This window comes from Leptinotarsa decemlineata, unplaced genomic scaffold, assembly GCF_025532065.1.
Source record: "Leptinotarsa decemlineata unplaced genomic scaffold, Ldec_3_MD MMD2_tig00001019_RagTag_RagTag, whole genome shotgun sequence".
Lineage (NCBI taxonomy): Eukaryota > Metazoa > Arthropoda > Insecta > Coleoptera > Chrysomelidae > Leptinotarsa > Leptinotarsa decemlineata.
The window spans coordinates 5,563,370-5,591,191 of NW_027412557.1; the positions used below are offsets into that span (position 1 = coordinate 5,563,370).

General features: G+C 34.4%; 1 protein-coding gene across 5 annotated transcripts in view; it reads left to right on the forward strand.

Moving 5' to 3' along the window:
- Nucleotides 1–27,822, forward strand: part of Epac (Exchange protein directly activated by cAMP) — a 757,111-nt gene that overhangs the window by 568,565 nt on the left and 160,724 nt on the right. The window lies entirely within an intron of this gene.

The window sequence follows — 27,822 nt, forward strand, 5'->3', positions numbered from 1 at the left end:
CTTTTTTCTGGAAATGTAGGGGCTTGTATTCATGGTTGAACTCACGTCCCTCTGTGATTAAATGAGTGGCATATGTGAAATTTATTTTTCCATTCTGGAAACTATATTTGTACTCCTTTATACACATGATAATTTATGCACTGCCGTTTTTCTGGAACTGAACTTTTAGCTTTGTTATTCGTAATGTGCATTCCTGAGTTTTTGTTGGTTTTGAAAGCAATATTTACACCTTTAGGTTAACCGTTAACAATGGAGATGGACAAGGACGACTGCATAAATTTTTTTGGACAGATATTATCATTCATAATTCGTCCACCCACCCGTATCAGCACAAAGTAGCAGCTTTCAAAAGTATGATCCACAGACTGATAAATGTTTCCTTGTCAGATGCGAATTCCAATAAATAACTGAACATAATAAAACAAATAGCGGTCAACAATGATAACGATAGCAGTCTAATACATTCTTTACTATAAAAAAAGTTATAAAGTCAAGCTTTGAAAGAAGTTTACCCAATTCGAAGAGATGAGGATAAAAGTTATAGAACCTTAACCCACTTAGGCCAACCCACTACAAATATTTCAGATTATCTGCACAGTAAAAGTGTAAATATTGCTTTCAAAACCAGTAACAACTTAGGAATGCACATTAAGAATGACAAAGATAAAAGTTCACTTTCAAAAAAATCGGGAGTGTACAAATTATCATGTGGTTTATGTCCGATGTTTTATATAGGTCAAACTGGAAGAAATTTTGAAGCCCACACAAAGGAACACAAATAAAGTTTCCAGAATGGAAAAATATATTCCATATATATATGCCAAATGAGTGGCATCATTTAATCACAGAAGGACGTGAGTTCAACCATGAATACAAGCCCCTACATTTCCAGAAAAAAGATTTGCAACTTAACCAAATAGAAAAACATAAATTTCATCGGATTAAGTGAAAGCTATACCCAGAAATAATCTCTCAGACTCTTATTGTCTAATATCGAAAACAAATAAAATCCCCCTTATCGAAAGGCGTTAATATCGATACTGCGTTATTCTACGATCACCGTCAAATCACTTGAAAGTGGATGTTTTTTGAAAAATAAATTCAATAGACCCTTGGGAATGAGGAATCATAATTATTCTCTAGGTTCTTTCTCAACTAATATGAAGAGCAAAGATTCGTTTGTTTGTGATGGATAAATTCAAAAACCGCTCAATTAGTTTTGAAAATTCTTTCACCTAAAAAAGCTATATAATCAGCGAATTTTCTTATGTCTCATTTTCCTTTGAAAACTGCACCACCGCCCAGGTTCCATGTGAAGTGAGCGGTATGAAATGATTTTCAGTAGTGAACATTTAGATTTCATTGTTCATTTTCAAGACTAAACCCAACAAGAAATTGTTCTCGGAACATGCACTTAACTAGCAATAACTGTGGGGTAAGTAGGCGAAAAGATACATAACTTACACTTTCGTAGTCGACTAGTACCAATTACCATAGTTCAAGTAAACGATGCTGTAAAACTTCAAGTAGTCGGTTTTTGTGGTGTACTTATCTTCAAAATACAAATTGTTATCCATTAAAAAACATTGTATTTCATCTTTCCTCGAGTTTTTATTCGATATTTTTATGAGCTGTCACGAATGATAGGAAGCGTTTTCAAGAACTATCACATCCAAATTTGGGATCAATGTGTTTTCAAACCATTCCTCAAAAATATCAGCTTCCATGTTCTTATGATAGTCAACATTGCAATACTCAAGTTTTTTTCCACATAATTTCAAAGAATTCGAAACCCATCCTTTACTTCCTCCGCAATGCACAATGATTGGTCGCGATCCTTTGTTTGCAGGCATGTTAGGCCTACACATTCTCGAACCATCAGTCCACCTTTTCGTAACTGTATCGTGAGTGTCATACCAAGTTTCGTCCAAATAGAAAATTTGCCGTTGTTCTTGTCTATATTTAGTTATTTGTTCAAAGTATTTGTTACGCAATTCCACTATTCTTCTACTTTCCATAACTGCTTGACGTTTGTTTATTATTTCAAATATAAATCCTAGTTTCTTTATCCAATTCTGAAGAGTTTTGTCACAGCAGCTCACGTTATGGCCGGAAGTATTGAATTTCTTTCTTATGATTTCAGTTGTAGGTATCTCATTGATTTTGTAACAATCGTATATTGTTTTTTTTTCAATGATTTTATTAGATGAACATCTAGAAGTTTTGGTAATCCTTTATCACATCGCGTCTTGCGGTCAAAACCTCATCTTCGAAATGACATTTTGTTTTGAATTAAATAGTTTTCAACGAAAAACAGAAGTAAATGATTGTACCCCACCAGTAATGAAAGTTACTAGAAATTCAAATAATTTCAATTTGTAATCTGCTTCCTCAGTGTAACTGTTGGAGCCCTGCATTTGTATGTCGTTATCCTGTGTTCAATCCTCATCCACGGTGGATTTTCTTATTTTTTTAAGCACAGACTTTTCAAACTATTTGATAATGAATAAAATAACATAGATAGGAAATATTGTTGAATGACTATTGAGGTTACTTATTGTCATGAAATTCAATTATATTTCCTTCATCAAAGATATGTTTCAAGAATGAATCTTGTTATAAATATAGAAAAAGTATAGTATTCTTCTCGCGAAAATAACCATTACTCTACGAATTATGACATATCTCACTCCACCGTAGAAAGCTAGGGCGAGTCAGTTGTAATCGAAGAGGGCGAATACGAGACGGAATAAGTTATAATCTGAAGTTCACGCAGACGAAATCACGAGTAAAAGCGATTGTATACATTGCTTGTCTCTAATGTTCTCCCCCCTTTTATTTTTAGAACGCGTCAACTCAAAAAATTGAAATTTGGGACAATTAAATTAATGCATGAATACTTTATTTTGAAGTGAAATTGACAGATGAAACTTTCAAGATGGCGACTGGGCGCCATCTGAAAAAAAAATTATTGGAAAGAGGGGTCTTGTGACACATGTTTTTGAAGCTCCTGGCAAATGCTTCACAACCCTAGAATATAATATCAATTTCTCCACCTACTACAAAATGGCGGAACTTTCAATAATTGCCTGAATACATGACATATAACTACATAATATTCATATTGAATTCATTAGGATTCGTTTCGACGATTTCAGTGATGAGAGAGTCAACAGTAGTTCCCAGCATAATCAAATACAGTTCCCCTGTTAAATTATGATCAATAAATAGAAGTCCTACAATATGGTTTCCCAATATTCCTGCCCAAACGTTAATTTTTTCTGGAAATTGGGTATGTCTTTCCCGGAAAACGTGAGGGATGCTGTTACTACAATAACGGCAATTTCGTCTGTGAATATTTCCGTTTGAAAAAATGTACATTGCCTTGCCTACCTAACTGAACAATGATGTTCATTATCGTACTGACATTTATTGTCGTTTTTATATAAAAGAAATAACTTAACAAATCTTATCGAATTGTTGGAATTGCTATATGGCAGATAAAAAGGAACATTTCTAGAAATATCCATATTAATGTGTTTGTCTCCAGGAAATTATTGAATGTCCCGCCATTTTGTAGTAGGTGAAGATATTGACTTCATTTTGGAAGGTTGTGAAGTATTCGTCAGGAGCTTTGAAATGATGTGTCACAAGAACTCCCTTTCCATTCATTTTTTTTCCCCAGATGGCACCCAGTCGTCATCTTGGAAGTTTCATATGTCAATTCCACTTGAAAATAAAGTATTCATGCATTACTTTCATTATCACAAATTTAAATTTTTTGAGTTGACCCTTTCAAAAAATAAAAGGGGGGACATTAAAGAAATGCACTGTATAAAGAAACTATGTTATTATTGTATTTAAATGTAAAGGTCGTACAATTGAACTACATTTCGTAAAACCAGTATCAGATAACTAGTATCAGAACTGTGAAAGTTTACAAGTTTCAACTGCAACACAACTGTTTTGGTGTTTTTTATTTCCATGCTCTTTCGTCTACTCGCCATTTGTTATCTTCTCGAGTCTGTCTCGACTGTCTGTCTATTGTCAGGAGCATTGGCTTGCCTACTCCGCTTATCGTTTTCGCAAAAACGCTCTACTGAATTATTATAGCGTCAAAAAATCCCTATTTGTTCATTCCATTATTTCAGACTTTCATGTGATAATATTCTTCTGTCATATCGGTATGTACAACCTAGATTCTTTTGTTGCTCCAACATCATATACCTTACTGTTCCATTCATTGAAGAAACATTGAAATTTTAATGAATGTTCTTTCCTTTCACTTCATTTCCTACTCAGAACAAAATTGTTTCCTTCATATCAACCTCAGTGGTTCGCGAAATCTTTATGAAAAACTCCCACACTTGAAGGAAAGAAAATAGTGGATATAGATGACCCAAGAAAACAATTCAGCGGAGAAACTGAAAACGACAAAACGGACAACTTTTACCCTTGACTGAAGCCCGTTTCATGATACATATCTTCGATCGTGAGTTATGTTTTTTAGATATACCTACTTTTTCTTTTGAATAATAATAGTCCCACTGATGATTCAACAGTACCATCGTGTATTTCATCTTCCTAGATATAATACAGTGAGTTTTGTTCTTTCTGTCATATTAACTAAGATCCCATTATCGCCCTATACAGCTCTGATTTTGACGATTCGATTCGTGAAGATCTTGAATCGATCTTTTGTACAATTATTCTATGTGATTTTCAGGTATTTTCTGTAGGGAATATTGTCCGAAGGAAGTATATTTTCAATACTCATATAGTTTTGTTTTTTAAAATATACTCGTAAAGACAAAATTTATAATGAAAAGTGACAAGTTGGAGATATCTCTCTTTGAATTTTATTATAACGCAGTAACATAAGAATAACAAATTACTAAATTTGCCCTCCTTACTTGAATTATTTTTTTAAAAATTTTGATTTCAGGGAAATGAAAACCCACAAATGACATATACAATTTATGTATCTCCACAAATAACATTTGGGTTTCATTTCGTGTAAAAGGCCCAATTCACACAGAACAGTCGTCTGACAGAGACGAGGCGCGGACTTTTGTCCTTTCCGCGTCTCTCCTATGTAAAAAAATGGTCCAATGTTCACAGAAGTGACGTGGTGCGGACGGTCACCCTTCCGCCTTCGCTCCATCTCTTTGCCGTTTGTCGTGGCGTACTAGGAGGGACACGCCAGTTCCTCGCCACGTCGTTCTCCATGTTCATCCTCAAAAATACGGAATGATGTTGACACCAACATACAGTTTTGCGAAGAAGATGTTTTTTTGATTTTAATCGTGCTGATTATTGTAACAGGAGTGTCCAAGACCAGGCTTGACAAATCCAACATATCTTCATCATCTTCGTCACTACTTGAAAAAGCCATGTTATAGCCCCTCTATGTGCCTTGCATACGGCACGCTTCGGTGACGTCCGTGCCATGCCAAAGCCTCGTCTCTGCCAGATGTCCGTTCTGTGTGAATTGGGCCCAAGAAGTGCGATTTCTGTGGCACGAGCGTAGCGTGACTCTACAAAGAATAGTGCGTTATGGAATGTGTTAACGTGTATATACAAGAATTTCTCAATTTTTTATGTTATCTGGTATGTTCATCATACCGTCTCTTCAGTGGAAAAGGCGGCAGAAAATATCCATTTTATAATGTTACCGAATGATACCGCATGATAATACCTATATGTTTATTATCAAATGAACATTTTACTCGGTTACAAACAGTAAGATGTATCGACATCCGCAGCAATTCTAATGTGTTCTTATGTGGGAATATTTGAAAACAAATGTGATTTTATGAAATACAGTTGGCATACAGTAATGTATGTAACCATCCAAAATCGTTGTCATTTTGAGAAAAAAATTTCAATGCCGATATCATCGATATCTATCCAGTTTAAACTGGTTGATTTTCTGATAATTGACAATGGTTGTATAAACCGGTCGTGTCAAAGATACGGCCTGCGGGCCGCATCCGGCCCCCGTGCCGTATCCCTACGGTCTGCGTTCACGTTCTCTAGGCGCGTGCCTAGAGAAGCGAGTGCGTGTTAGTAAGGTACCTATTTAGTTCGAGTAAACAACTCAATCATGACAGTAACCCCATCTTGTAGCAATGAGCGGAAATACCCTATTATTTTTGATGAAAACAATTGAATCTTCCACGCGCTTCGAGTCTGAACTGGAACCTTCCTTATCGATATAAATGAGCGCGTCGGCACAACGTGAGTCTATTGAGTCGAGTAATCGAAGCGATACGGTCGGAGAAGGATTCTAGGGATCGCAAAGGTATTGTTGTAAATCATGCCCGATAGGAAATAACGCCGGCCGCCACTGGTAACCATGAACCGAACGTGACATAGCTGAGAGCGTGGGAATGTCCAATATTCCCTGTAGCTCAAGAAGCAGCAAAGAACTTCGGCGAAATTGTACGATGTTCCATTGTGATATTTAAACGCTGGCGCTGGCTGCAAGCGTATTCAGTTAGTCAAGTAGACTGTGAAGTGGACATAACAGTGCGGTACGCGAAGTGATCTAAGAAGGCGAAAGACATTAAAATAATAGTTGAATTTTCAGTTGAAGTGTTTGTTGTATTTAAAGTGAAATAAAGTTAAGTTTGAGTATTCAGTATAGTCAATTATTGGTGAACCCACGGTAAAAACATAACACTATTGTGCATTTATTTGTGTCGTGCGCGTGCGATTTGAATAAATGTTATGTCGAGTTTCACAATTGTTGCCATTTTGGCAAAATGTCACAAAAATGGGAAATTGATAGTGAGTGCTGAGTTTTTCAGCCTGGATGTGAAATTGCATTTTTTTTCATAGAATGGAAAGGTATAAACCATTGTGTTTAATTTGCAATCAAACAGTTACTGTTTGTAAGGAGTTCAAGTTGGAGAGACACTGAAACGAATTATAAATCAAAATTTGATCGTTCTACTATACTATAGTTACACTATACTCTGTTATAATAAAAATCATGTGTCACTCACACAAAAAGCATACCGAAACTGTATGATGAATTCAAATAATGAAGTTAGAAATTCTATTGAGCTGGGCGCAGGTCGCTTTATTGCTTTTTGTGGTTATTTTCCACATATGTACTATGAAATGTAGTCTCAATAATTGCTAATACAATTTGGTATGCAAAGTCAAATTGCTCTTGGAATTGTAATCGAAGCTTAACGCATAGAAACCCGGAAGTGCTCGGAATACTGATGCAACGGTAAAATTTTCATATTGTTAATTGTTACCAACTTCAATTTCCCGAATCTGGAGCGAATCGTCATTATCCTCCATATTGACCCGGAGACCATCAAGAACATTTCAATAATAGATATGAAAAGAAATCAATAGTTGAGAGGTATTCGACATAATATTCGTATATCGGCTTCTTCATGTATTTCATATGACATCGTTTCATATAATGTATTCACGAACATTATTTCATCAGTTCCATTGTACTCTTTGAAAAACCTCATAATTCTAAATTTGTTAAAAAAGTACCTTCTGATAAATGTCACAATGAATAGAAACGCACAAAAGTCAGTATAGAACTATCCAAGTTTTATCAAAGGTTACATCCCAAGTGCACCAAGTTTAGATAATCGGCCAAAATGTATGTAAATACATTGTTGTAGAAATCTTGATGATCAAGCGACCGTGTGCAGCAGTGTTTTGTTTTGCATTAACTATGTCAAAGGTATCGAATAAACAAACATATACGTTATCTTCTGATGCTGTTGGTTGGTGTTTCTTATTCACATAACTTGTTTTCATTTGAAAAGCTTCCTGATTTACTTCTTTTTTATCATTCGTTTGTTTCACATAAAGAGGTGAACTATAAAGTTTCGAAAAAGACGGGAGCATCGTATAAAACCCTCCTATTTCACAAAACTCGCAACAAATATTATTTATCGAATGAAAAATGTTTTCTTTCTCAGAAGAGGATCGCAGACGCTCGTTTTTATCTTTGAGCAGCAAGTATCTTAGGGTATATTTTCAAATTTCGATTATTCTGTCTAAACAAACACGCAATAAATCTCCATTTTCGCATGAGCTGAGAATTTAAAGTAGGAGGTATTTAGGATATATTTATTTTTGATTCGATACTAGTAAAACATGAGAAAACTCGAATATACAGGTATTTAAATAATAATTTGAGTTGTACACAATTGATATTATCGGTTTTCATACACGATTTCATATTTTTTTAAGCTGAAGGACACATCGACTAGAAAATGTTAAATATCACACAGCTTGACAAACTTCCATTACATATTTTCGTTCTTTTCAGGTGGAGAAAAGTATGTGATGGGCATCGCGAATTTATTCACGAATCTGTAATAGTTACTTGTAAGCCACACCAAGAAACTGATGTAAATACTAAATTATAGGTTTGAAAAGTTACCTTTATTTTCGCCAATATCTTCTACAAGAAACGACAGAGTAAATGGTTGTCGAACTCATATGTATGTCGAAGACTCCATAAGTAGTCATTCATTAGAGCTGTTGAAACTAACAAATATTTCAAAATCAAAATCCATCACGAGACATTCAGTGGGTTGGATACATCAACAACACGAGTCAGGAGCAATTCAATAAATGAAATAATAGTATACGAATGAATAATGTAGCTATTTGTCGGGAGCTGAAATATATGTTTATTTTATTACTTAATTAGAAGTTATATGTGCAGTGTGAATTCAAAAAAAAAAAGAATACAGTGTAAGTTCACCAAAAAATCAGTACAAATTGAAGCAGTACTACTAGAGACATTATGCTACCTACTTGGGTCGAAAAACTCTCTATTCATATTGTCAAATAGGCCATAAATAAAAATACCTTTGTCTCACTCACGCTATAACCTTGTTGTACATATATGTCGGCAAAGTTGTCCCAATTTTTATAAAGCAGGATCGGGAGAAACTGGAAAACTATAGGCCAATTACGATAAGTTCGGGTTTTTCGAAGATTTTTCAGTACTCTCATTCAGATAGGTTACTGAAACTGCTAATTCTCAGACAAACAACATGGTTTTCGCACAAACAAATCCACACACACTGCAATAATTTCATTTATCGAAACAGGTTCAATGCTTCTGGAATCAGGAGAATGCCCTGTAGGCATATTCTGCGACCTCAGCAGGGCTTTCGACTGTGTCAATCAATATCAACTCATGTCAAAGGTTTATTCGTATGGTATACGAGGTGTTGCCTATGACTGAACTTTATCTGTTTAAAAAATATGTTTTTCCGTTAACCAGTTGTCGCACCCCTACGAACGGCAACCCTCAGACGTCGAAACTTGTGCGAGCTAAGATCTAACGAGGTCTTACCTTTTAACGTGTGATTTTTAACACGGGTTGGATGATAGCAAGTGAAGAATAGACAGCAGTTTGTTACCTTGAAATATCGTAGTGAGTCTACTACTACCTTTGATTCTGAGCGCTTGGACGTCACAATAGGTGTACAACAAAGATCTGCGCTAGATCCAATATTATTCCTTCTTTATATATGAAATCGATAACTTCATCACAGATCTATTCATAACGATGTACGCTGATGACACATTCTTGGTGGTGTCCAGTAATGTGGATCATCTTCTGTTTGAGAAGTGTGAAAGTACTCTGAAGTCAGTTGTGAATTGGTGCAGAAACAATTCATTGTACCTCAATGCTCAAAAAACTCAGTTGGTGAGATTCCACAATCGTCAAAGACAGTGCGAAAAAGTACAAATTCAAATAAATGATCAGACACTCAACAGTTCAGATGATACAGCATTCCTGGGGATAAACATTGATGCATGTCTGACTTGGAAAAAACACTGCACCCTCGTGATGAATTGAATTCATTGTGTTACCTTTTCAGAAACCTCAGAAGAATTTGGCAGAACAACAACTATTATCATTATATCAAGCGCAAGTTGCGTCAAGGTTGCGATATGGCATACGTATGTGGGGTAACTATGCACTAGCTCCAGATGTGTTTATTGTACAGATAAGAAATATTCGAATAGTGGCAGGAGTTCCTAGTACATTTTTTTGTAGGAATATATTTCAAAAATTTTGAATTTCAACAAATGAACTGTCAATCTATATTTCTGAAAACAAGAATAGATTTCCTTCAAATGAAAGTATTCAGAGTGTGAACACTAGACAAGAACGCGACCTCCATGTTCTGTTATATCAATATAAAACAACATTAAATTGTCCATCAATGGTAGGTCTTAATATTTTCAGTTAGCTCCCTAGGTTTTGAAAAGATATAATAAACCTTAATGAATTCAGTACCTTGCTGAAGAATTATTTGATTGAGAATTGTTTTTTTAATTTGCAAGAATTTTACGATTCGTAATATGTCAGTGTATCTGACGCTGTTTCTCATACTATGAATTTTGTGTCATGGCTTTATCTGTACTTTGACGATTCCAATACATGTTATCTGTATGTAATGGAAAATTATTATTATTTCACCGTAGTGTGCGCTGGTCAGGCCTTATCCCCCAAAGCCCCAATACATTCGGGAGGGCGCGCCAGCATTATCCGGCGACCGACGACCACTCCCCACGCCGCGGGGTAAGTGATCATTGGGTCCGAGAATCAATTGCCCTGAGCAAGCGCAGTCAGCCAAGAATGACAGCCTTCTTCATCTGTCCGGCTAAAATGTTTGCCTTACTGCGGCAAGCCGGTATGATTTTAAGATTTGAGAGTTGAGAGGGCATCATTCCACCAAGAACAACCATCTTGACGGAGTGGTATGGATATAGTTTGCGGAGTTGAAAGAGAAAATCTCGATATTTTGTCCGTTTTTCCTCTTCTTTTCGGACGATATTCGTCTTTCTTTTAAAAATAATTTTATCAAGATGTAGTCAGTAAAGCCATTATGCTTCAGGGCAAGTACAATATAATTAATATTCGAATTGTTTATAAACTCTTTCTCCGTAACACGCGCGCCAAGAAATCTAGAGACTTACATTCATCTTCATAATATGTCATTGAATAAATGTTTTATCGTTTGATTTCATACGCATATGTTTGCATTCGATTGTTGCTGCTCTCAATAATTGGATCACAATATTGTATGTTTTGGTTGTTTGTATAACAGAGGCAATATCTTAGGGACTGAAACATTGTACATTCAAATATGAAGCTTTTCTTCTGAATATATCCGGAAGGAGTTGTACTATGCCTCTCTTTCTTAGATTGTCTGAGGGAAAATAATCAACTGAGTGTCTGCTTGATTATGTCTAGAACAGGATATGCCAGGAACATAAATCGAGCTATAGTGGCCATCACGTATATTCGATTTACCCCGGCATTTTTTCATTCATGTTATGGTGGAATTAACTCTCCAAGATGGCTTTGTTCCAAACAAATACAATCTGCAGCTATTTGAAACCAATGCACAGGCACCACTTTCCAGTCACCTTTAAAATTTTCCTGCACTACTTTTTCAGTTATACAAAAATTGCATAGTTAACTGAAATTTTTCATAATTTTATTGGTTCTAGAAAAACCACTCAAAAGTTTCAACACTCTGTGACCGTGACGTTTTCATTCATCGATCCTGTTGCTTAGTGCTAGATCACAGATGGTGACTAATCATAGACGGCAATATACTCGTATAACGATGAGGTAGGAAGCCAATGACGAATGTCTAAAATTAATTCGTGGGATGTGGGTAAATCAACAAGCAAAAACCCTGTTTGTATTTCCCAACTCGTCAGTTAGGGGTTGAGAATCGGGTACGTGTTGTGTTCAACTACTTCGTAGAGTTTCTCTACCTACATATAAATTGTTTTTGAACGGGGAGAAAACACCAAATTTTGGTGAGTAGTTCTGTGGCGTGAAATAAATTCGGTGTTCTATATTGGATGAATATTTTTCCTAGCTGTCCGTTCTCTGTCAACTTCATGGACGATCATTCCATCTGGTTTCAATTTCAGTCTCTTCTCCTTTTCCAAAACAAATGACAATTCACTGACATGAATTTCATTTTTTTTAGTGATAATGAAATAACAAATATCGCATAGCTTTCTTTCAATATGAATATTGATTCCAGTTGTTTTGATGTACACTTAATATTAGGATCAATTCGTATTCAGAAAAAATTTACTGGGGGATTACTATATTCACATCAGTTGTTGGATGTTGACTAGATAACAAACACATTATTTGAAATAATGAAACAATTTCGAATCAATATGTTTGTTCGAAACTTGTTCATCACCTGTTATGTTGAACTCCTAATTTGTCATTGATCAATATGTTCCGTCCGAAAAGACGGCGATTTTGATGTAACGACTGTACCTCTCATCTCAATTCCATGAAATCGAGAAAGGTTCATGCAGTCAGGCTGCTGGAAAATAATTCCATAAAAATCAAAAGTTAAATAGATGAATACTTTTCTGATTTGTTTGAAGGTGGTCATTAGTTCGGACTACCATTGTCTAATATGATATAAATTTATTTGAAATCCCTGAAAGAATCTATGGAAGATTTAAAAGATTACCTGAAAAAATAACAATTATATTAGGCAAAAAAATTGAAATTACAATGAAATAAAATTCAAGCAATAATCGAAAAATAAAAAAATTGAACTATTAACACGAGATGAAAATTAAAAATTATTAACAAGAAATGAAAATTAAAAATTAAAAGACTCCAAACTAAGTTACTTCACGACGTTTCGATTGTTAGTATCCACAATCGTCTGGATAACTGGACTCATTCCTCCGAAATCTGACTATTTATAGGTCATTCTAAGGCTTTCACCTATCCCGTCTTCCCTCTCTACGCTTAATCGGTTTTAGCGGAAGTTGACCGTTTGGCGAGAGTTGGTCGTGTTCCGCTTGATTAGAGGTTTCCATATAATAATAATAATAATATTTATTTGTCAAATTTTCTTAGAAGTATTACATTGAATATTGAAAAGCATAAGAGTGTGCAAATAAAAAACGATTGCAACTTAGGTTCACATGGAACCTGTCTGTGGGAACAATTGTTTTTTTTTGTTTCGTCTTATGAGTAAGCTTATAAGAGGAAATTAAAAATAATCATGAAGAAAAGAAATAAGATAAATAAATGAGTAAATAAGAAATGAATCAATTTGCTGGGTCTCCAATGTTTCTGACAAATTGTCTACTTTGTTCAAGAATTCATTTTTTAATGCGTTTCTTCATCAGACCAATATCATTAAGTGTTTTAACTGAGACAGGAACATGATTCAGGAGTTTAGCTCCAATATAGGTAAAGCATCTTTGACCAATTGTTTTTTTTTCCTCTTGGTTTGTACACTGCTGCAGAGTTTTGAGCTCGTGTTATTCAATTGTGGGGTAAGTTTTTCAAGTAATTTAAATTTTTCAGGAGAAATATGATAATCGTTTTAGAAAACAGTTGCCTTAAATCTAAAATTTTTAATTCCCCATAGAGTTGTTCTGTAGGATAACGAGAGCTTTTGTTATATATAATTTTTAAAATACACTTCTGTATTTTTTCTAGTGGATCGAGATATGAGATCAATCGTTTTTTAATTATCTTTTCAAATATTTTCGAAATAGAGGATAAGATTGATAAGGGCCGTTAATTTGAAACATTTGTTTTCTTCCCTGTTTTGTAGACTGGAATAATCTTGGCCTCTTTCAGATGTTTTGGAAACACGCCTTGCTCTATAGCTATATTGAATATATGTGAAATTGGCTTAGAAATGAACTCAGATGATGTTTTTAGTATTTCATTCGAGATATCGTCTAGACCAGGTGATTTTTTATCTCTCAAGTTACTTATGATTTCTCTAACTTCATTTGGGTCTATGTATATGTCCAATATACATAGAATTTAGAAGTCGTACTTCCACTTTTTCGATTTTTTCATAAGGTATTTTTGCAGCTAATTTTGGTCCTACTTCCGCAAAGTAATCATTGAATTCATTACAAATATCTTTCAACTCAATAAGTTCGCCCTTTATGTCTGACTGTATTTTAGGTATTCTATTTTTATTATTATAATTGTTTGTAAAATCATTAACTATTTTCCAAAGATTTTTTGAGGAGTTTTGGTTATTATTTATTTGGTTTTTAAAGTAATCAGTTTTTTTTTTTCGGAGACTATTTATCTTATTTCTATAATCAATATTTTCTTTTTTGTAGTCTTCATTACGTGGATTTTTAACGTGTTTGATAAATAATTTATCACGCTTTTTTATAGATGTGATTAAACCCCTTGTAATCCAAGGCTTTTTTTTCTTCGACCATTGCACTTTTATGCATGTGCTTGATTGAGATATTATTTCTTTAAATGTGGAAATGAATTTATTCATACTCGTTTCTGGTTCTTTCTCTTCATAGATTTCAGTCCATGCCTGTTGACGTAGTAGTTCCAACATTTTGTTTTGATTTATCTTACTTATAAACTTCGCTTTGTTACTTGGTATTTCTTGTATAGGGGTGTCATTTTTCAGTGTCGCAACCGTAGGGAAATGATCTGTTATTGAAGTTTTGAATATTGCTGAAGTTACCATTTCTGGGACAAACGTTTTACTTTTTAGAAAAATGTGGTCCAGGCAAGAGCTGGAGGTCTGAGTTATGCGAATAGGCTTATTGATCAGTGAAACAAATCCGAATTCTGAAAGAATATTCATATAATCATCAATAGAACCATTTTTATTTTGTTCTTCCAATATATTAATGTTCATGTCACCCACGATAATTATGTGATCATATTCTTGATATAATCTATTTGGGAGAGATGTTGCTTCAAATTATAATTAAATTCATCTATACAGGTTGATGGCGATCTGTAAATAGCTATAATACATATTTTTGTATTATTTACATCTAAAATCAATTCAATGGCATTTGTTACGCCCAATTTAATGAAGTTGTGTTCATATATAACGTTAGATTGAATGTATATGCTAATTCCATCATTTTGATTGTGCTGATCAATGCTATGAATTACATTATAGTTGCTGATATTGAAAATAGGGTCATGGGTCTTGTTCCATGTCTCGATTAAAATGATGCATTTAAAAACGTCTCTGAATTCAGACAGGAATACTTCATTCAAATTCTTCAAAGTGTTCGAATATTGCTTCGAATATTGCTGTGATAAATCGAGAAATAAGTTTTTTTCAAATTCAAGGCTGAACTCAACCTATTATCATTGTGTATTTCGCATGTATCAAATGGTTCGTTTTGATAGTCCCTCACAAATTGGTTCATTATCTGCGTTAACAAAAATAAGACAATAATTTCTATCTAAAAAATAAGATCGTGTTGGCCACAGAAAGAAAGAAAATTTTATATTTCCAATAATAATATTATAATTTTTTATACTAGATTTTTGTTATTAGTTCTTTTTATTTAATTAAGGTTATTGCGTCTACGGCTATTTTCTCTCTCTCTCTCTCCGTTTGGTTGGCCCTTGCTTCCGATCAGGCGCATTTAGCCAGTTCTCCTTCTGTTACACGTCACTTATGTAACAGTAGCTTCGTCCGGGGTTGCAGTTGTCCTGCTTTATGCAGACTGCTTCCTTATTGTGTCACTTTCTTCTTCTTTTGCTCTCTTTGTTATTTTTTGCTTTGTCTTTTGTCTGTTGTGTAGGTTTGTTAGTATTTTCACATATCACAGATAGAAATTTAGACGAAAGACACATACAAGGGTGAATGATACAAGGGTTTGTCTTTAAACGATACAATTACCTTTTCTTTCTTTTATACTTTAATTTGATTGTGTAGCATAAATTGTGTTATGTCCTTAATAATTTTTAAATTTAAATTCCTAAGTACTGTAAACATATCGAACGGTGCTTTGATTCCGTTGTTAATAAATTTTTGATATAAATCTTGTCCGGTGATACTGTTGATTGGGCATTCTAAAAACTGCAGTGTCCTGTTCTCATTCTAATGATACTTGTTATGTGTCTTCTGTCCATATTTGGTATTTTTGTGTACCATGGTTTTGTTGGATAGTCAGGTTGGACCCTAAAATACATTTTACCTTTGTTTTGAATTTCGTGTTTCCATTGGGTGTAAAATGATGTACTTATTATTTGTTTTACGTGGGGTATAAAGTTTTTTTTATCTATTTTAATATCCAGCGGAATATTAAGGTGGTTACCAATTTTTGCTAAATTATCAACTTTTTCATTACCTTCTATTTGTTGATGACCTGGTATCCAGGCTATTTTAAATTTTTTATTATTATTTGTATTTGTTCCTATTTTATCTTTTATGTTTAATGTAATAAAATCATTGTTTGCTGTTGAATCCATATTTTTTATTCTGTCTATTGCACTTTTAGAATCTGTTAATATTATATTTTTTTGTAAGTTTTTTTGAATACAAATTCGCATACCCTCATTTATTGCAATGATTTCTGCGTCACATATGTTTGTATAATCGTTTAATCTTGCTGAAAAAGAGTAGTCAATTATTGGTATGTATATTCCCATTCCCACCCTGTTATTTTGTTTGGAAGCATCTGTATAAATGAAATTATATTCATCTTCATATTCTTCTGCAAATTTTAGAAAATCATTTTGCTTCTGTAGTTGATAAGTCACTTTCTTCTTCTTTTCTTCTTTGGGGACAGGCTGGTTTGGATTGATGGTTTCAATTCGTGTGGAATCAAAATTTTCGCCTTCACACAGTTGTTCGTAAGAGTAGACTTCGTTCCCGATTACAATTTTATTTCTATGTATTTTGGCTTAGGGGTTAAGAGACTTAGCTTTCTTCAACTGTTGATTCAGAAACTTCCTTCTTCGATACTCTTCCGGTGTGTAGTCTTGGGTAATAACTATTTGGCTAGCTTTCAGATCTTGATATTTTTCTTTTACCTTGGTGAGAATGTTTTGTTTCAGTTTATAGCTTATTAGTTCAATTACAGTAGGTCTGACTCTTTCCTGGTTATGTTGGCCTATTCTATAGATGTCTCTGAAATCCTTAACTTCACAATTCACCTCTAAGATCTTGTTCAGTACCTTCAAAGTTCCGTATGTTGATTCTTGTTCATCTCCTGGTATCCCATAAATTATCAAATTGTATTTCTTTGCTTTGTTTTCAAGGGTTATTATTTTTGCCCTCAGCTGAGTATTTTCCTTCTCTAGCTTTTTATTCTGTTCTTTCAGTTCTTATATTTCTTCTGTTATGTCTTGTTTAGTTTGCTTTATTTCATTCATTAGGACATTTCTGCAGTCTTGGATGGCTTCTAATAAACTTTGTAACAAGATATTTTCACTGTGGTTCGGCATGACTCTCATTTACAGGTTGTGTATATGTTGTTCTCCACGCTGCTTCGAAAGTGACTAGTCGTACCGGCGATGGGTTTGACCGATAGCAGTTAGCTGTGTTTATTGCTCTCCACTTTGGCCACACTGATAAGGTCTATTCGAATTTGTTGCTAAGCGATTTTAAACCTTACTCACTTGTTTTATGAATATTTATTGCTGTATTTTTCCTCTGCGTGTTGTAATCACTACTTCTGCCTTTATAACATATGCACTATCACTTTATTATTGTTTTTTTCCGTAGTTTATCATTTTAGTGAAATTTACTGGGTCAAATTGATATTTACCAAGGCGCCAACACTTCACTACAACACGCCACTATGTGGCGTATCTCTACGCTAGTGCCATATTTTTTGAATATCAAGCGCCCAACGTTTTTTTCACAATAATACTAGTATATTTCGTTCGTTTCGATATGTTCGATATGGTAAATTAAAAAACACGAAACAAACTTGAATGTGAAAATATTGATTTGAATAGTTATAAAAAAGTGAAACAATCATATGTAATATTTGAAAATATGTTCAAATCGCTGGCCGTTTACTTCCAAGCACTTCAAAATGCAGGTACTGCAGATTCAGATGCTGCTTTCGTCGTGGTCAATCTGATTTCATTGGGCAAAAGTTCGGGTAATCCTTTCTTACAATTTATCTCTCAAGCGCTTGGTTGTTTTTCGCAAAATTTTCCTCGAAACATTCCACACAGATAAAAATCTAATCCATCGATCGTCAAAAAGTCTATCCAGTACTGCGCTGACTTCTCTTGTAAAATGTGCAGAAGCTCCGTCTAATTGGTACTAACATTTTCGATATTTTCGATTATCGATGCAGCTCTTTACAGCAGGGATTCCCTTTTTGCACCTGCGTACCACTTCAATTTTTGAGAAATATTGGCGTATCACCAGACCTAAATATTTCAATAAACGTATAATATCTACTCTTCTGAAAAGTGTTCAAAGGCTTTTTCAATTAAATTCCTGAGAAAACTTATTTAATGGTTAGATATTTGTTTATTTATAACATGCTTATAACGAAGGAGGAATAAAAAGATTAAAATGGTATTAATTTACAGTTTTATTTATTACCCGTAGGTCTAAAAACATACAAATAAAAAATTATCAAAAAGTCAGCAAAAAAATCATCATACAAAATATACTTTTATCAGTGCGAAACTTGTTGTTGTTTACCTGTGATTAAAATATTAACATTAGGAGTAATGGAACTTATCTTCACTCTTAAGTTCTCTTCAACACTTATTATGCTTCTATATTTATTTTTTATGCACAAGAGTTCAGAAAATCCACTCTCACACAAGTAACTCGTAACAAATGGTATAAAAAATAGCAGAGCTTGTCGGAAGAGCAAGGGGTACTGTTTTACATCCGATTCAGAAATTAGTTGAAGATTTCTTTTTAAAATACTCTTTCATGGAACTATCTTCTGTAAGGTCGATAAAACTTTCTCTCAGTTCCAATTCATTTGGTATGGTTCCCGAAAAAGAATTTCTGATCCAGTCCATTTTTGAATAATCTTCAGAGAAATACTTCTTAAAGCTTTTTTGAATGCTTTTCAAGTGAATAATGATATCTACAACCACATCTGGCATTGGAGATATTTCATTTTCTTCAAAAAATTATGATAAAGTGGGGAATGCAGATCAATTATCCTCCTGTATTTGTGAACAAAACAGGATCAACTCTCTCCTGAAGGAGTTTATTTTGTCACTGGTTATGAAGGCTGTTGTGTTTGGTCCCTGAAGTCCCAAGTTCAGTGTGTCAAATTTGTCAAAAATATCGGCTAGGTACGCCAATCTTGACAACCATTCTTCATCAGCAAACAATTTTTTCATGTCATGATTTTTTCATTTGAAAACATGAAAACTTCTGATCCTAGTTCAAAGAGACGGTTCAAAATTTTCCCGCAAGATAACCACCTCACTTCTGTAGGCAGGAGTAAAGTTTTGAACTTGCCACCCATTTCTTCACACATCAAGGAGAATAATCTTTGTTTAGGGCCCTAGCCTTTATGCAGTTTATAACTTTCACAGCATCTGATAGAAAGGAGTTAATATTTTCCGGCATACCTTTAGCAGCTAATGCTTCTCGATAGAGAAGCACAATGCATACTTTTATATTCAGGAGCAACTCTCTTCATTTTTGCTGCTAGCCCTGTCGATTTTCCTGACATAGCTTTTGCCGCATCTGTACACAAGGGAATGCCTACTTTGAGCACATATTCATCAATTACCTTAAAAATTAGTTCCGCTGTGGTATTTGATTCAAGTGGTTTGCAGAAAAAAACTCTTCTGTCACCTCTTGATTAAAATCAAATTGCACGAAAACAAGTAGCTGCGGCATATTTGTAACATCAATGCTTTCGTCAACTTGAAGTGCAAAATAAGTGCATTCTTGGAGTTTTAAACCAATTGTTCTTCAATATTATTAGACATATCGTCAATTCGTCTTTTTACTGTGTTATTTGACAATGGTATTTTTTTAATTTCTTTGGCTGTTTTTTCTCCTAACACGGTTCTAACCATATCCACAGTGGCCGGCAATAAAAACGTCTCACCTATTGTATGAGGCTTTCCATCTTTTGTAATTCTTAAACTAACAAGGTATGCCGCCTTTATCAAGTTAGTATCAGTATTGAGAAACTTAGTCAAACATTGGGTTTCTTTCTTTAACAATTAGATTTTCTTTTAAAAACTTCAATGGGCTTACCAATCAAATCAAGGTGCTTAGTATTTTGGTGTTGCATCAGTAAAGAAGGCTTTATGGATTGGTTCGGAAGTGTTTCAAGACATAGAACACATTGAGGAATAGGAATGTCACTGGTTTCAGTCCCTGGCTTCACTATAAAACCGTACTGTAATTAGTTTTCATCATAATTACGATTGGCCGATAATTTAGGTTTTTTAGCACAATCCTTTGAAGTAGAAGAGGACGTCAGAAATAGTTTCATAGTTCAGTTTCCTTATACGAAATCAGAATTAATAATTACATCACGCACAACTAACCTGTAATAACAAATGAAAGTAAAAGACAATCCCTTTAAAAACTCACAGGTAAAAAATGAAACACCCTTTGTTTACCAATTATACTATCTGAGAATTCCTAGGTGAAATTCCTAAAGTGTTTTATTGTTTTATTACCTAGGAATTATAAATTCAAATGTAATAGAAAAAAGATGTCAGGTCGTTCATTGGGTTATGTGTATTTCGTTTTTCTAGCGACCCGTGAGCTGAGTCATGTTTGCTATTAACAGCATGTTGCTCACATCACTCATGCGTACCACCTGAAACGTTCCGCGTACCACTGATGGTACGCGTACCACCGGTTGGGAATCCCTGCTCTACAGTATTCTCCAAAATATTCAGGTAGCTTCTGGATGTTAATGATTCCTCGTATATCGCGTACCTTTATTTGTTGTCCATTAACATGCAGAAGACATTAAAACTATTTTTTTGAAATCCAGCTTTTTTGTGACGAGAGGATTTTTCGCTGGATCAATAATGACAATTTTCTCTACTGAAAATTCCTTCTCTCGAAAATTTCGATTCTTCAGTCCAAATAATTTATATTAACGGCAGATATCGATAGATTTTTGATCACTTCATTTCTATAACTAAGTAATTTTCATAAAATTGATACAATTTTTGGAAAGCAAATTTCCCAAAGCTGTATGTTATGCTTTTGGATGTACTTGTATTGCCTTTTTATAATATTACGATAACGTTAATACCACGTCTGACAAACTGTGGTTCCCTGGAAGAGGGTCGTCAACAATTGGTCGCAAAAAAATGTCGCACACAATTCGTATCAAAAGGACGTCGGCAAAGGAAAAGAGCGCCGACGAAATAAGGTCACGTACGATGGGTCACGCGAATAAAGTCGTGTAGGAAAATAGATGTATATTTATTAATATAAAACAGTATTATTGAAACATTTGCAGGATGTATAATGTATTTATTTCGGTTAGTTGTTAGGATGAATCGGCTTCTCCACGGCAAAAAATAGTATCTGACAGAAAGAACAAAAATTACATGCACATTTCTACAGCTACGGGGCTGGGTCGTGGTCGGTGCGATGGGAGAAATCGTATCTGCGTAAAGTTCAGGTCGGTGTATGACAAAGAAAGTATTAGGAAAAAAGGAATAGAAACTTTTGTTTGCAATTTTACGTAGTATGGATTAAGGGGTAAACAATGAATGGATATTAAAACACCTTTCTAGTTATTGTTGATATATAAAAACCAAGCTCATCGGCCATGAATCTCAGTCCAGCAGCTGTATATGCTGTTTGCATGCATCTTCAGAGTCGGTCTTTTCATCCTTCACTAATTCCAAAGATGAAGCACAAACAATTCTTCTCATTCTTCTTGCCTTTTTCTTCCATGTTTGTCGAATTATCAATTCTCACATACTATTTTTTTGGCATGAAAAACTCGAATTGCCATTGTCAATTATTCGATTCCTCAAATCATTCACATCTAGTATAGGAGTTTCATAAACGAGAACCTTCAGATGACTCCATAAATAGAAATTTAGAGGATTCATATCAGGACTACGAGCTGGCCAATTTTGATGTCATGCACGTCCAATCCAGCGATTAGGGTAGGTAATGTCGAGATACTGACGAGCAAGAACACTGAGCTGAAGTCCTGTTGTGCATAAACCAGATGTTGCCTTTCACAAGTACCGGCACTTCTTCTAACAAAATGGTTTGATCCAACTGGTAGAGAAAATGGGCCTATTAGGTCATCTCCAATCATTCTTACCCAAACTTTCAGCGAAAATTGTTGCTGAAAATGACTTTCTCTAATAACGTGGGGATTTTCGCCGGCCTGAAAATGGTCACTGCGAAAGTTCATAATAGCATCTCGTGAAAAATTCACTTCGTTCGTAAATGAAATATTTGAATAAAAGTTACTATCGTGTGCCATCTTATGAATCAATCACCTGCAAAACAAAAATTTCGGGTGGAAACTCCGGAGGCAGTAGAGCTTCGACCCGCTGTATGTGAACTACCCATAAGGTTTTTGGGCTGACTTCCAGCTGCAGTACAATCTTCCTGGTACTATTTGAAGAATCTACTTCTATTGCATCAAGTTTAACTCCTTCTAGTTCAGGTGCCCTTTGTGTAGTTGTTTTCTGATAGGTGTCAGTTCATCAACCTACAGTGAAGGGAGTTGGGACTGGCCTGAACAGCCAGTCTTCAAGTATGCTCACTGACTATATGTGAAAAGTTATTTTTATTCGATTCTGGATTTATGAGGTACCAATAAATCTAATCAATCGAGCGTGATGAAACTTGACATGTATAAGTAATTTTTCATAAAGAAGATTTTTAGGCTATCCATTTTTCTGTAACTCGCCACTAGATGGCGCTGTAGAACAATTTTTTGAAAGCACTGTTCTATAACGCTGCGCACGCCTAAGTTCGTTGATTCTGATTTTGTCAAAAAACATTGGAACAGCAGCGATACAGCAACATGTGCTAGTAGGGAATAAAAATGTATCGTTGAGAGAGAATGCACATCAAAGAATTATTTTACTACATCAGTCAAAAAATATTTGGGAAGAAATGAATTTTGAGTTTAATGAACTACGATAGTAAAAAAATATTTTGTAGGTGACTACTCAGACAAAATCGTGATGAAATGTTATGGTGTGATTAGAGTAGATTCACGAACAATGGATGGTTCAACAAAAATATTCACTATCATTGGCGCTAAGAAAATTCCTTCCTACATAGAGCTACAAATTTCCAAGATAGATTTAGAGTCAATGTCTGGCTTGGTGTGCTAGAAACCAAGATTATGAGTCCTTACTTTTTTCAGACATCTTTGACGGGGAAATCATATTTGGAATTCTCATTAGATATCCTACTTGAGTTGTTGGGAGATTTGATTTTGAATATTCTGTGGAAATATCAGTATTTCCAACATGATGAGGCTCGGCCACATTGCAGAACTATTTGCAGAGCATGTGCATAACTCTAAAAAGGCTGGAAAATTGCCATAAAAATTCTATTGCAAGCGCGGATATGTGTTTAAGGAACGATGGTTGGCAATTTGAACATTTAATGTGATATCGTAAACAACGTAGATGGTTAGGAGTATTTTCATATTGATTTTTTTCTGTTTGTTATTTTGTATATTACATGTGCTTCCGATATATGGAGTTCATATATAGCTTTGTGTTCTAGACATAAAAAGTATTGGTCCCTACTTTTTTGAGGTAATTCTGACCGGGAATTGTATAACCAAATAGTGATGAGAAAACTTCGGGAAATACATGTATTGTAGTACATATCTGAATTTTTTATTATAGTGGCTACAAAAATCAATGAAAATAGTAGAGGTGCGTATAAAAAAATAAAGTCGATCATGAAATCTAATGAATGAAACGTCGCATTGTGAATTGGATTATAACAAATATGAAACAGCATTGAAAGTTCCACTGCATTTTTCATATCATTCGAAATGGAGGCGGTAGAGTCAAAAAACGAAATTCGACAATCTAGTTTTTGGCGAATATTTCAAAAACAACCACTAATTTCCTCGACCTGAAAAGAGATTATTTCAGTTCGCCGACATAGTCCATAGTCCAATTTGACTGACATTTTAGGTGTTAACATTTTTGATATAGCAATAATGGAATCAGCTAAAAAATCAGCCTGTTTATAAGTTTAGTCACACTTCATCAAAATCAGGGTTTCCATACATATTTCATACAATACACATTTCAGACTAACCAATATATATGCAAGCATTCAACTAGATTATATCACGAATACATCATGCCAAAACACAGTATGTGAAAGTGTATATGACGAGAAAAAGGCAAAGCATAGATACTGTTTTGATTCTACTGTATTTTCGGAATCAGTGAATGATAAGAAAACCGGCCCTGAAAATCCGTCCTAATACGATATGTACAAATGAGCATCTTACCCATTTTTTGTTTCCTATTGTTTTTCGGCATGTCTATATATGAGTTCAATATTGGTTCTGAATATGGTAATTCATAAATGTGAATAAATGTCTATATGAGTTCAATGTTGTTTCTGAATATGGTAATTCATAAATGTGAATAAATGAGTCTAAAATATATATGTTTCAAAAATTTTATAGGCATAAAGTTTCTAATCTTGTAAGAAATTCCAATGAGAGAAGGTACTTTCTTTCTAATTTTTTCTGTATGTTCGATAATAGTTTCTCATCAATGTATAAACCTGAAGATTTTGTTGTTCTTGTGTATTTAATAAAATTATGTATTATCATCAGCAGATAATTTGATTACACCATTTAATTTCAAATTGGTTAGAGAATTGATATAAATGAGGAAAAAACAGGACCAAGGATGGATCCTTGAGGAACAACACAAGTTCGATTTTGAAGACTACCTATATAAACATATTGCCTTCTATTTTACAAATTATTTTGAAACCACTTGACAAAATTAACTCTTATTCCAATACTGAATATTTTTTTCAACAATATATTATGGTCAACTTTATCAAAAGATTTGCAAAAGTCAAGAACAAAAGACAACATTTCTTATTTTCATCAATTTCTATTTGAATTTGCGACGCTACATCCATTACCGCTGTCTGTGAGTCGCTAAATCTGCGAAAACCGTATTGACCTTTATATGGAAGGTCATTGTTTTCAAGATAATTCTAAAGCTTCGTATGTATCAGTTTCTCTAAGATTTTGTCAAAAACTGGAGGCACAGAAATTTGTCGACAATTGTTCAAATCGTTTCTTTTTCCATTTTTATCTATGGGCGAAACCGTTGCAATTTTTATTTTCTTGGAACTATTCCACTTTCGATTGATTTGGAAATAATATAAAATAAAATTTGCGATACTTCAGTTGTGACTGCTTTTACGATTCTCACCAAGATTATGTCAAATCCACTTGCTTTGTTAGGATTGAGTTGATCAATAATATCCTCTATTTCAGATAAACAAATAGGTTCGAAAAACAATTGAAAAGTCATTAGAAATGTTTTTTCTTGTACTAAGGGTAGTATTTGATAGTCTATTACCCATTGTAACGAAATGATGATTTACTGCTTCACAGATTTTTAACGGATCATTAATATTTATGCCGTTCAGATTTTATTTTTTCACTCTTTGTTGTTTAATTATTCAGTGAAGAATTTATACTTTTTCGCATTAATTTTAGGGTTGAGTTGCTGAATTGCTCCTGGTGATATTTATATTTTTCATCTCGAACAGTTTTTTTAACTAATTTATTCAAAAAGTTATATTTTTCTGAAAAGTCGGGGATTGTTTTTTTCATCGAAGTATATATTACAGTCTTGAAAATCAATATTGCCAAGTGATTATCAAACCATGACTTTGAATTTTTCTTGCGGATGTATTTTTGTAACGAAGAACATAAATGAAAAGTCTCTCTAACTGTTCATAGGCAAACAGAACTGGCTGGTATCTCAATCGCCACAAAATAAATAACTAAGAAAGGAATTTCTGGCAAAAACATAACAATCTGCACTGATAGCAGACAAGCACTATAAGCCTTGAACAGACCTCGTGTTACCTCAGGGCTAGTACATTATCCTGAGGTGGGTTAAAGGGCCCGACAGGGGTAAAGGTAATCGCATTGCCGACTTTTTAGCCAAGGAAGCGGCTGGACTGAGAATTTTAGGACCCAGTGGCACCCACGGCCTGATGACTTCGACAATTGCGGAACTAGTCAAATGTTACACCCATGCTCAATCCTTAAAGAGATGGGATGGAATCAAAGAATGTAATCTTGCCAGGATCACCTTGGGTGACCCTGGGAAGCTAGCACCGAACAAATATCTGGCGATGACCAATAAAAATCTATGCCTTACAATAGGAGATCTGACTGGCCACTGTCAACTAAGGAAACACCTCCGTAATATGGGGCTAGTGGACAGACCTCTATGCAGGATGTGTGAACAGGAAGATGAGACTGTCAGGCATGTCCTGTGCGAGTGCCCGGAGTTATCGTCAATAAGAGAGTGTGTGTTCGGCGAGTCTTGGACTACACCTGCCGTTATAAAGGAGATATCTCCCAGCGACCTGTCCACCTTCCTGGAAAGGACAGGATGGACAATGACCTAGGAGGACAACTCCTCGGGAGGATGTACAATGGGTCACATGTAGCCTAAGTGCGTGGGCTTACACTCACCCTCCTTACTCTACAGATATAGATACAGAACTGTTCATAAGCATCATCAAGATTTGGATGAAGATGAATTGTATTTTTGAGGTCTGCAATTTTTTTTTGACAATTTGATAGTTGAATGTTTCAATTTCGATACAATCAGTGGGAGATTCATTGAATTTATGTTGTGTATTTATACGAGAGACATACATTTAATGTGAAATACCTGAAATATTGAGATGTATCTCTTTTTTGATTTTGTATATGAAAGTAGTTGTTTCGAAAGACTTCGTTTCTTTTTATTCAATGTTCGTGTGAAAGTGATTATTTCGGAACGGTTCATATCTGACGGTTCATATCTTAAAGATATTTTCATGTATGATCTACATATTTTTATTAGGAGTTTACATTGTAGTTTTTCCTTCCTTTCTTTTCCTTTCTTTTTTCTTTCTTTCATTGAAAGTTTCCAATTTTTTTTTTGGAATGATGGGAAACTGAATAACCCAACGTGCATTTCTCAATTTAAATATATTGCAATAGTTTTATTTTTGATTGCAAACCGACATTCGCCTCCCCATGAAATCTTGGACCACAAAGCTCTTGATTTCATCGTAAAACAATCTAAATGGTTTCACGGGACCAAAACTCACTTTGTCTTGCTCTTGTGAGGAATTTTGAATATGGATTAATATATGGAATTCCGGTTGAAATATACCAGGTTCGATTGAAAACTTCGAGTGTGATTTTTTAAACACGTTAGTAACAGATGTGATACAGTTTATCCTTATAGTCATGTCCACTAGTCTCAAGTAGTTGAAACCGCTGGAATGAATAAATGATGTATATGACCTGAAAATGCAATATTGAATTAAAATGCTTCAATGGCTCAAAACTGGTGGACTCAATCACTATGATTATACAGCGTATTGCAGAAGTAACTTATAAAATTCATATTTCCGAAACGAAATAGTTCTAAAAAACCAGGAAGGGTTATATTTTCAGCAGATATCACTTTCCACTTCTCCATCTTTATAAAAAACTTCCGAATTTACTCAAACAGACAATTATATTGGGTCTACGTTTTGGTTACATAATTACATATGTCATTGTCAATCAGACTATAACAATCGTTGTTTGAAAGCGGTTGACAATTTTCTTTGTGAATGTTCGAATACAGGTTCGGACTTCCATAGTCAAAAATAGTTCTTTCATGAATTTGCAACAAAAAAATTGAATGATATGCTAAAAGTACTGATGATATTAAGAATTACCGGACCGAAATATTCGGATGTATTGATTTGACACAAAAATATGAATTACGATTCGACTTACTATTCACTTCAAGGATGCTTT